We start from the raw sequence: 11,571 nt of genomic DNA, 5'->3' as shown, positions 1-11,571 counted from the left end.
TGGCCTTGAGAAATCGTGTCATCACAGCAAATCAGATCAGCGCTCGTCTTCAAACAGACACTGGTGTGAGAGTGAGTGGCCAGACGATTCGGAATCGACTGCATAGGGGTCACCTTCGCGCCCGACGTCCTCGCGTCATCCCTTGTTTGAGAGATCATCACATTCAGGCAAGACGTCGTTGGTGTAGGGATCGTCAACACTGGGATAATCGACGCTGGAGCAATGTGATGTTTTCAGATGAGTCAAGGTTCACTGTTGATTTTTTGGACAGACGTAGGAGGGTGTGGCGTCGTCGAAACGAGCGCTTCCAAGACGTTAACGCCATCAGACATGATCGATTTGGGGGTGGTTCTGTTATGGTGTGGGGAGGCATCACTGTTGCTGGAAGAACGGCTTTACATGTTGTTGCAGGGCGTGTTACAGGCCAGTACTACCGGGACAACATCTTGGCAGTCCATGTTGTGCCGTTCGCACGACGTCATGGCCGCCGTTTCATCTTCCAGGATGACAACGCAAGATGTCACAGGGCCAGGATCGTTACAGGTTACCTCTAACAACAGAACATCACCACATTACCTTGGCCAGCACTGAGTCCCGACCTCTCCCCCATCGAGCATGTCTGGGACATGCTTGGACAGAGGTTACGTCAACGTCAACAACGTCCTGCCAATGTCCAAGAACTTGCTGCTGCGTTGCAACAGGAATGGGACAATCTGGACCAAAATGACCTTAGACGTCTCATTAGGAGTATGCCACGTCGGATCAATGCTTGTTTGGCAAACAGAGGAGGATTTACCCGTTACTGACTTGGTTGTGATGCTGTGGTAACTTTGCTGTTTGACCCCGGGTATCATTTTACCCATATAATGGTCAGTCTGTGCCTTACTTAGTCTAACGATCATTTGGAATAAATCGATGAATGTGAACTTCATTTCATTTTGTCATTTGTTTCTTCGTCAGTTTCATTAGGTGACTTTAATAACACTTAAAAATCAAATATCCCCTACTTTTTTTGAATAGTATATAATTCCAGAAACCTATAAATAAAACAGTAACATGTCGATAACAGCATATGACAATAGCGTCCTTGGTGGGTTTTTAAAGCGATATGCATCTCTTTAAAATTGTCAGTTTAATATCCTTAATAATAAAATGTTACAATTGTTAATATTGAAAATATTCTTGCAGGAAAAGAGCAACAGCAAATTGACAGGTGTCGTGTACAAGGTGGGTTTTGTCTAATCGTTCTGGTATGGCTAATAACCAAATCGAAAGAATAGTAGCGTGAAACACTGCTTCCCCGGACTAAAGATTTCCAATGCACATCTAACCAAACAAATAAAATAATACCGTATGTTAGTCTTAGTACGACCATTCCACTGGAATAACAGGCATCTTTAATCTGTATCGTATAAAACTCTTAAATTAAGGAAATATCGAAATAATTATCTTGTAAACATGTCATTAAAATTATATCTGTCAAGATGATAAAAATAACAATAGACCACTGAGATACCTTTTCGTGGGTGTATTATTTGAACAAAAATATGAACGATTTCGACATTTGATAATTATGTTAGTTTGCACTTTTAGACTCATCACGATAAATACAAAAACAGTTTTGAAAATTTAATGCACAAGAAAGAAGAGCTTTGGTTTTTTTTTGTTTTTTTTATAAAGCCTATAGAAACGACATAGGTTTATGTTTTGCTTCCTTTTCATAATGTTTTATAACACGAATTAACGAAAAACAAATTATATTGTGTTGGATCGCGAATTGTAAAGTAGCATTGAAAAAAACTGTTATTTCCTAAATAGCAATAATATCTAGTAGTGTAGGGCAATAACTCGAATAATAGTGCAATATCGCGAAAGGCAGTGTAGTATTGCGAATTGTAGTGTAGTATCGCGAATTGTAGTGCATTGTAGTGTATCATCTAAGTGTATTTATTGTAATGTAGTAATATTGGGAAATGTATTGTAGTTTAGTAACGGGAATTATGTACTGTTGTTGTTGTGTCGTGGATGGCAATGTCTCTGCAAGAAATATATTGGGTATGATAACTTTTCCTCTTTAAACCACATTATTAATGCACAGTTGTTGCAAATACATTTACACAGAGAAACTACCATATAAGACTTAATTATCCATTTATCTGTTTTTAAATCCTTCGTTTGATCCAATTTGTGACTCTATCCTCAGATTAAGGTATCGTGTCACCTTCAAAGAATCTTCCCTCAATATCATGCTGGTGATCATCCGTTGCAATCAAAGCCACCTCTAAGCATATTACATGTTCTTTTATTACTATTAGCATGGTTCCTACAGAAATAAGACACGGGAAACCTGGAAAATGTCAAAAATAACGTCACTACTGTGGCATAAAGAGACCTCTTAGCAGAACTTCAACTTGACATGTAGTTATGAATGTCAACAGTATCGTGCCCCCTCCCCACCTCTATAATCAATATATGTCTGATTACCTCACTAGTCTCTAGGGTATACTTAAACCATATTGTAATAGACCAGGAAAATTGCTGTGCTATTGTAAAGGTATGGACGTTTCAGACATTTCTATATAACTATTGAATAGACCAGGAATTGACTAGATCGAAATCCTTTTTATCTACGAAAATTAAATTTCGCAAAGGAGCAGTTTTTAAAAGATTGGATGTAATTAAATTTTTACAGTGCTAAAGAAGAAATTTTAATATATTTCTCATATAATGCAACATAATTGTGTCCGTATTATCGCATTATTTCTTTCGGTGGTATGTCTGTTCGATATTGTGTCTCTTGTAAGATGAATGTCTTATAATTGGACTCTCTAGCTGCACATGTTCCAGACCTTACATTTCACCAAGTATCCCTAATGTCGAGTTTGGAGGTGCCATCCGGTTTGACGACTGTACCTAGCCTTTGCATGAATGTAAACAGTAGGTATATATACATGATGTACATATACAGTACAGAGAGAGAGAGAGAGAGAGAGAGAGAGAGAGAGATGTGGTTTAACGTCCACTCAACACAAACTAGGTCATTTCGGGACTAACATATGGTTTTAGTTTTATTTTAATAATTCGCTTGCGCGTAGGGGTCTTTAGCAGTGGGCGGACAACGGAGGACCCGGAGAAAACCCACGAGGTTGGACAGGCGACCCAACTCCTTTTTTACGTACAACCGGGGATTAGAAACGACGCCAGTTAAACTCAATGACAGGCCTTATGATATAGCGTGCACCTGCTAACCATTCGGCCCCTGTACATTACAGAAGCCCACAGAATTAAGGCGCTGGTCGTAATTCACTTTTGTTGGACAATATCTAGTTTTTCACGGCTTAATCCACGTTACAAAGGACTTAAATTGGTTATCTAAAATTTGATCAAAACATATTAAGCAAAATTATTAAAGATACATTGTGGGAGATTAGATAAAGAGCTGGCAGTTGAATTCCATATTAATGCATAAGACAGTTGTCCTGTCACGAAAAATCGATTTTTTTCAATTGGTCGATTTTAGCAAGAAAAATGTGGGTTCCATGTAAGCCTACGAGATGTTTTAGCTATTACTTGGCGATGGCTCACCGAGTAAGACTCTCCCTTACTAACCAGGAGGTTTTTTGGTTCACTCCCGGTCTTGACCGAGATAATTACGGTGAGTTTGCCCCTTATCGGTGTCTAGTCGTTGGGATGAGGCAAAAAACGAATACACATTCTATTTTTTTTCAATTGGTCGATTTTAGCAAGAAAAATGTGGTTTCCATGTAAGCCTACGAGATGTTTTAGCTATTATTTGGCGATGGTTCACTGAGTAAGACTCTCCCTTACTAACCAGGAGGTTTTTTGGTTCACTCCCGGTCTTGACCGAGATAATTACGGTGAGTTTGCCCCTTATCGGTATCTAGTCGTTGGGATGAGGCAAAAAACGAATACACATTGGCGTACACAAAAATGAAATGAGATAGGGTTTAACGTACCCTTGTTCTGCTTCGACAGGTTTCTGATAGTCAGACATTAAAGATACAGTATGGGAGATTAAATAAAGAGATGCCGCATGCTGGTTTATCATATCCATGTTTGATTTCCTATCGGTTCTTGCATAAGATTAACTGTTTAGTGTATCTTTGCTTTAGTGTGTTACGTTTAATTTGCAATGAGACGTCTTCAACATGATGAACTTCTACGTGCTATTGGCATGCTTCAATATGGGTTCTACACAGCGAGCAGTCCAGCATGCTTAATGTGTCACAGCCTGTGATTAGCAGACTGTGGAACCGATACCAACAAACACACAATGTTGATGATAGTCCTCGTTCAGGTCGTCCTAGGGCCACTACACAAGCCCAGGATCGATACATTCTTACACAGGTCCTGCGAAATCGAGGACAAACGGCCAGTCAGCTTTCTGTAAACTTGTACCAAATTACAGGAATTCGAGTTACACCCCAAACGATTAGAAATCGGCTACATGCAGCCCATTTGCATGCGCGACGACCGCGTGTTGTGCCTCCATTAACTCGCCAGTACACGGCAAACAGGCGTCAATGGTGTAGGCAGCGTAGAAATTGGGGTATCGATGGGCGCGTGTAATGAGTCCAGATTTACTCTGAATTTATCCGATAGACGTGCTCGCGTTTGGAGGCGTGTAAATGAGCGTCATTGTAACGTTAACGTCAGACAGCATGCCAGATTCGGGCGTGGGTCTGTTATGGTGTGGGGAGGAATCACCATGACTGGCAGAACGGACTGGCATACGGTTCAAGGAAGGGTCACTGGTGTGTACTACCGTGACCACATCCTGGCACCGATAGTTCTGCCCTTTGCTTAACGTGCAGGTCGACGTTTCATCTTTCAAGATAATAATGCCCGTGCCCACCGCGCTCGTGTCGTGAGTGACTACCTCCAGCGTCACCATATTGTCCATATGCCTTGGCCAGCCATGAGTCCTGATCTTTCTCCTATATGGCATGACTGGGACATGATCGGTAGACGTGTTTGTCGACGTCAACGTCAACCGACAACACTGCAAGAATTGGCCGTGGCAATGCAAGAGGAGTAGGTCAAATAGCCACAAATCGTGATTGGACGGTTGATTAGGAACATGCCACGACGAATTGCTGAATGTCTGGGGATTGGTGGAGCAATTACTCATTATTAAGACAAAAATCAAAATCAAAAACGTCAATTCTCACTTTAGCGATTGAAATGGGGCCTTCAGATAAGCCGCCCATATGAACTGTTTATGTTTAAAAAACAGCAGTGCATTTCCGCAGTTTTGTATTGTTTCTGAATATCCCTACTTTTTTGCAGAGTATAGTTAAACACTAGATATTGTAAAGGGAATTTGCTGAAAATTTCAGTCAAATTTATCCACCCTGAACTGAGAATTTAGCGATTGAATTTTGGACCTAGCCTCGATCATCATTACTAAAGTAGGTACGATAAAAAAACATAGTCTCGATTATCCATTTTTGATTTAATCATCAGTGAGCGTTGAGCAGCAGATCGGATTCCAATCCAGTAAATATAACAGGCTAGCGATGACATCGAGAGTTTATTATGGTCTGGATAAGTTAATTAATGTTTAATTAATAATTTAGATAACATTTCAGGCCTAAAGAAAGACCTGCTATTGTCAGATTTAGCTGTTGCATACATACTGTATAGGCTTTGCGAGTAAACGGCGAAAAAGATGTTGGCAGAGGATAATCCAGGAATTAACTTAGGCTTCGATATTTGTTAGATGGACAGCGACTAACGACAAATAGAATCTAAACGGATTCTCGCTCAATTAAGTCACGTGATAAACAAAGCTGATAAACAATTGATTCTCGTGACAAGTTTTCTTCCAATTAAAATGTTAGATAAATTCTGATAAATAAATTAATTTGAATATGTTTTTTGTCTAAATATATCACCAAATCACTCAGTTTGTACGCGGGAAGGCATCTTTAAGTGACCTACAACATGACATCTTTATTAAACAGCAGTAAGGGCAATTAAACATCATCTATATCCCGTTTCAGATACTTTTATATATTTATATATTTTATTCGTTGCGCAAACATAGCAATAAAAATCGAAGATATGGGTCAACAAGTCGGGCGAAGGAGGAACATAAAACACCAACAGTTTTTCGTGGACCTCTTTACGAGCCAGTGTTTTTGTGCTGCTAAATTTTATATAAAAAACCCAGGGTTATTGACATAAAATATAACATGTAATGGTGAAAAGCCTCCGCATATTGTCCACCTTTAGTCACTGAAACGGTAATGTTGTACACCTTGGTTCAATAATGCTTTTGATGATGACCTGAATTGGAGGGCGTGTAATGAAAATATACTCAGTTCAGAAGTTTCAGTGTTTTATAAGAGGTTAAACACTTATATATGAGTTCTTTTTAAATGCAAGGTATGCACCGTTATAGGTTATCGTATGTCATTGTATCGCGAGTTTTTAATTTAGGGAAACACCTTTATTTACAATGACGGGCGGTACCTGTGTTAGTTTCCTTCTGGTATATCATCTCACATGCCCAATGCATGTAATGGTTTTCCTCAAGGACATTCGAAGAGTTAAGTTTGAACCTGGAACAAATCATATATTAACTATAGTAGAAAACATGCGTTTTATATTCTTGATTGTAGCATGCTTAAGGGTGAATCTTGCGTTTTTATTGGTCAATTAGACGCTGTCGATTGGACAATAACACCCCTCTGTTTCAGTAATTTCTTTTAAAATGCTACAATAGCTTGTTACAATGTCGATACACACTTTCTGTTTCGCATTTAGAGGGGTGTTATTGTCCAATAGACATGTACTGAGATTTTACAGTAGAACCCGCGATGCTAATCAACCCAATTCATCATCTATTTTGAACAAAATCAAAGCAGTATTTTCTCATAATTTAATGTCACCTGAAAATTTAATCAAATTCAACAATTCTTATTGAGACTTTGTAGAAGGGTCATGCTTTAGTAAACAATTATTGTGATTGATAATTGAAACCATTATCACTTGAAACATGTCAACAATGCCATCTTGACCGGCTGCCCCTTTAAGATTATTGCTAACCACAATTACAGTTTCATGAAATCCCAACAGATGGCCAATTTGATCGTGAAATCAGTTTGTTTGACTTATTTTAATAATAAATGGCCCACTTAAAAGGTATAAAGTAGATTATATAACTAGACCGTGATTGTATCAAACAAGGGAGCATTGTTGTATCGGTATTTCATTGTTGTCGTCATCTGTTCTGTACGGAAGCTAAATAGGGCCATATCATTCTTTTATATTTTACTATAATTTCAACTTAGTTTCATGGAATTTCAACTAGTATCTTGGAATTCCAATTAGTATCTTAAAATATCAACCTAGTAACTCTGAATTTCAACTAAGTGAGAGATTTTCATCTATTTATCTTGAAATTTCAGGATGCTAGTACACAAATAATAAATAACATGACCCTATTTAGTTTCCGTAGTCCAGTGAACCAATTCGATCAAATAACTCGTTTGTGCCAATTCGACAGTTTATGGGAGATTTGGTTTCAACCACAATAGGACAAAACAGAAATATCAGTCGGCCATTATAATGGTCATTACAGTTTTTACCTGTCACTGTGGATTATGATACTCTGGCCTATATTTTCTGCTTGATGTTCGAAAAAATTTGGCACAGTAGAGCAAATAAACATTTTTGACATGATGCGAACACATTTATTTTGTTCGGGATTAAGTACAGAGATGACCTGCAATGTTTTATGTGAACATTGAAAGTTAATGTACTATTATAACATTGCTTAGCATATAAGTAAGATGATTATGTCTCGACTTAAAAAAACGAGTTTTCGACATCATTTGACTCTCTTTCAAGTGATATCTCATTAAGGTTAATTAATAGCGACCCGTCTTAAAAAAAAAGTGTTTAAAGTGACTACGATGTAATAATTACGACGTAAGTAATCAGACAGTAATTAGAATACCAAGTTGAAGACATTAAACAAAGGAACTCATCCGGGTAATAGATAGTTCTACAGATACCATTAAACAAGTCATGGCATTGATGTATGTAAAGACAAGAAATACAATTTGTTCGAAGCTTTCTTTAGGAACTAAGTAATGGTCGTTCATTAAAGGAATGTAATGTTGTGCTGGGGTGTATGTACGTTAATTAAAAACAAAAACAAGCACTCATCTTGGAGTTCACCCAATTCCAGAATAATCTAGGATTAAGTCCTTTTATTAACAAGGGAAACAACTTTATATTACACTACTTTGTAAAAGTAGAATAGCGAGCAAGGAATAGGGGCTATATATCACAGCAATAAGGGATTGATAGAGCACGTTCACCCCAACGAATCCCATAAGAAAGAAGAAAATATTCCATATTATTATTATTAGCATGATTTTAAACTTCAAAAGATGTTCGCACAAACATATTTTATAGATGGGCGTACTCTTCATCGGTGAGAAAATCAACATGAGACTATTAAATCATTATTTCAGCCTACTTTAGTAAATTTGCTTAAATTGAATAATAAAGGAAGGAAGGAAAACAAGCAATGTAATGAAATATATTTAATAATTATACCGAATAAATGTTATAAGGGGAGGGCATAATTATTAGTAAAATAAATATAATGGACAGGGCCTAAAGGAAAATGTAATTCATTCAGCTTACGATTGCATATTTTTTTATGTTGTACTAAATATACTAAGCAGCAAAAGAAACGTCAGGTTGGTATGTTACTTTGAATAGGCGCATTGCATAAAACTTGCCAAATGTTTTTATTGTATATTTGTGACCACATCTCTAAGTTTACCTGAGCAATAAGGCTCCTTCCCAAACACAGAATTGAACCCAGGAAATGTTCTAAAAAACGCAACCTGACTTCTGAGATGGTAATGTGTTCTCCATGATTTTCATGTAACTCATGCTGCCCGTGCTGTTCACCGGGACCATCCCTATAAAATGCACCTCCATAAGTGGTCCATAAGTGGTTGAATCATTCACACTACAACGCCAGCAGAATGCAACGACTCGCGATAGCTTGGTAGACTCGACACTGGCCACACTGCCCAAGCCGTTGCCAATCACTTCCTGGTCAATGTTCGGACCATCTACAGACTTCAGCAACGCTTTCGGATCACCACCACCACGGATGATCGACCCCGAACTGGTAGACCAAGCGTTACCACAAGGCGACAAGACCGCCATGTTGTGCGACAACACGTGCAAAATCCCTTCACACAGGCATCTGAGACAGCACGTCAGACAGTGGGAACACACGGAAGACCCATCAATACTGATACAGTGCGACGACGTCTCACCATAGAGAACATCCATTGACGCAGGCCTTACCGTGGACTGATCCTCGCAATCGACGTGAACGTCTACAGTTTGTCCAACAACACCAGAACTGGCGACACGGGCAGATGAGAGTCGGTATTGTGTATCAACTGCAGATGGCAGGACCAGAATATGGCGTCGACGTGGCCAGTGTTATTCTGAACAAAATGTCATGGAACGAGACTCATGGGGAGGTCCAAGCATAATGGTTTGTGGTGGAATCGGCCTAAACCAAAGAGTGGGTCCTGTGGTGTTCCAAAATCTTGGTCCAGGGAGAGGAGGCGGCACCACAGCAGTGCGCTACATCGATCAAGCTCTCAGACCCAACGTTATACCACATTTCGCACGCCATCGAAACAACGTTTTCCAGCATGACAACGCCCGTGCCCACACCTCCAGAGTTAAACCCGATTGAACATCTTTGGGACGAAAATCAGAGGAGACTTAATAACGTCGTATCGAGACCAAACACAGCCGATGGATTGCGCCAGGCTTTTCTGAAAGTGTGGTACCAGGTGTCAATGGCGGTCATCAATCGTCTGTTCCACTCCATGTACAGACGCTGCGCTGCTGTTATTGACACTTGCGGTGGACACACCAGATACTGATGTATAGACAGTGTACAGACTGTAAACCTTCTCGTAATGTCTTGGGATTATGATGAATTAATCACTAATGTGTCTATATACTGCTCTAAAAAATTGCTTTGATCCATTTAGTAAGTCGTTTTCTAGAATGATTTGATTAAAGTGCCTCTCTGATTTTGAAATCGTACTGACGTTTTTTTTTTGCTGTTTAGTATAGATAAATATAAAATAAATTGTTATATAATTTTCGATTGCGGAGGGGAGGGCATAAATCGTTTTGAGAGCTGATGTTGGCTCTATTTCAGTAACGTTGTACTTAAAGACGTTTTAAACTTATATATAAATGTAATAGAATTTTTAAGGTAAAGGTAAGTATATATGTAATTAAGCAGGTGTTTGATGTTAGTTTAACACGGTTAGCACGGGGTCAATCTAAACCATTTATAATAACTGAATTTGTCAATTATGTTCTGATATACACCCTGCACAATGCCCTTTGAAAAATAAACACTATTTCAAAGTGCAACCTCATCACTGTCCATAGAAAATGTAATATTTTCGAAATTATATTGCGATGCCTAACAAATAAACAATATCAAACGGAATGAGAAAATAGTTTAATATCTAGCGACAAATAATAAAACATTCACTTGAATGCAAAACTCTTAGGGGGCCTCGGTTTTTCGTCCCATCCGAACGACTAAACGTTATCCCTTGCCAGGACCCCTGTCCTGCACCACTTTCAAAAAGGAATCACTCCGAAAATGGGGTTTAATGTCCTACTTTTCTGGTAGTGACGGTGACTCAGTGAGTAAGACGTTGGCTTGCTAACGTTGAGGTCTCGTGTTCGATCACTGCGTTAGCCGAGAGAGCTCATCGGGAATTTTCCGGTCTAATCCATTCAATATCTCATCCATCCGATGCTCTAGAGAGATGAGTATGTGAGTAAGGTGTTTTGAAGACAGAAAAAGCTACAATAGGCAGATTTAGCTCTTGCATAATGCATCTTTGAATTTAATTTTTAAGAAGAACGGAATCTATGGGCTAAACTAAATCTGAATTCCCATTAAAATACATGGTGGTGTATATAAGATGGGGCATATGGGTATATACGTGGGGGTATATAAGTAAAAATATTTATCTAATATACATCACCTGGAGTGATCTTTTGTCTAAAAAGTAGGGCAATTATTTTGCATCATTTCATCTCTTGATCATTAAGTAAATGAATGTACGGGTTAATTTGTCTATCTTCAATAGATGAAAGTTGGCGATACAATAGCGTCATTTTAATTTTACTTGTCATTGAAGCTGATAGGTACAATAATTATATACACGTGAATACAAGATGAAATCAATGAATCGTATCTTACTAGTATTTAAAAAGGAATGTAACTAGTGTTTAACAATTGCGAACTGACGACGCCTTATTGAATCCAATAATCATCTCTGGAAATGTGGGTGTGTGAAATAACTTGATTTAACATACGCTTCCAAGAAAAATCAACATCGCAGACAATGGACACATGCATTTTAATTCGTAGGTCCGCCTTCATGAGACCATTCGGTGCAAAACAGTATGCCGTTAAACACCGTTTTATTTTCATTTCTAATTCGTAGAACAAAATGT

The sequence above is a fragment of the Patella vulgata genome, chromosome 2 (genome assembly GCF_932274485.2).
Source record: "Patella vulgata chromosome 2, xgPatVulg1.2, whole genome shotgun sequence".
NCBI lineage: Eukaryota > Metazoa > Mollusca > Gastropoda > Patellidae > Patella > Patella vulgata.
This window is presented reverse-complemented; position numbering follows the sequence as displayed.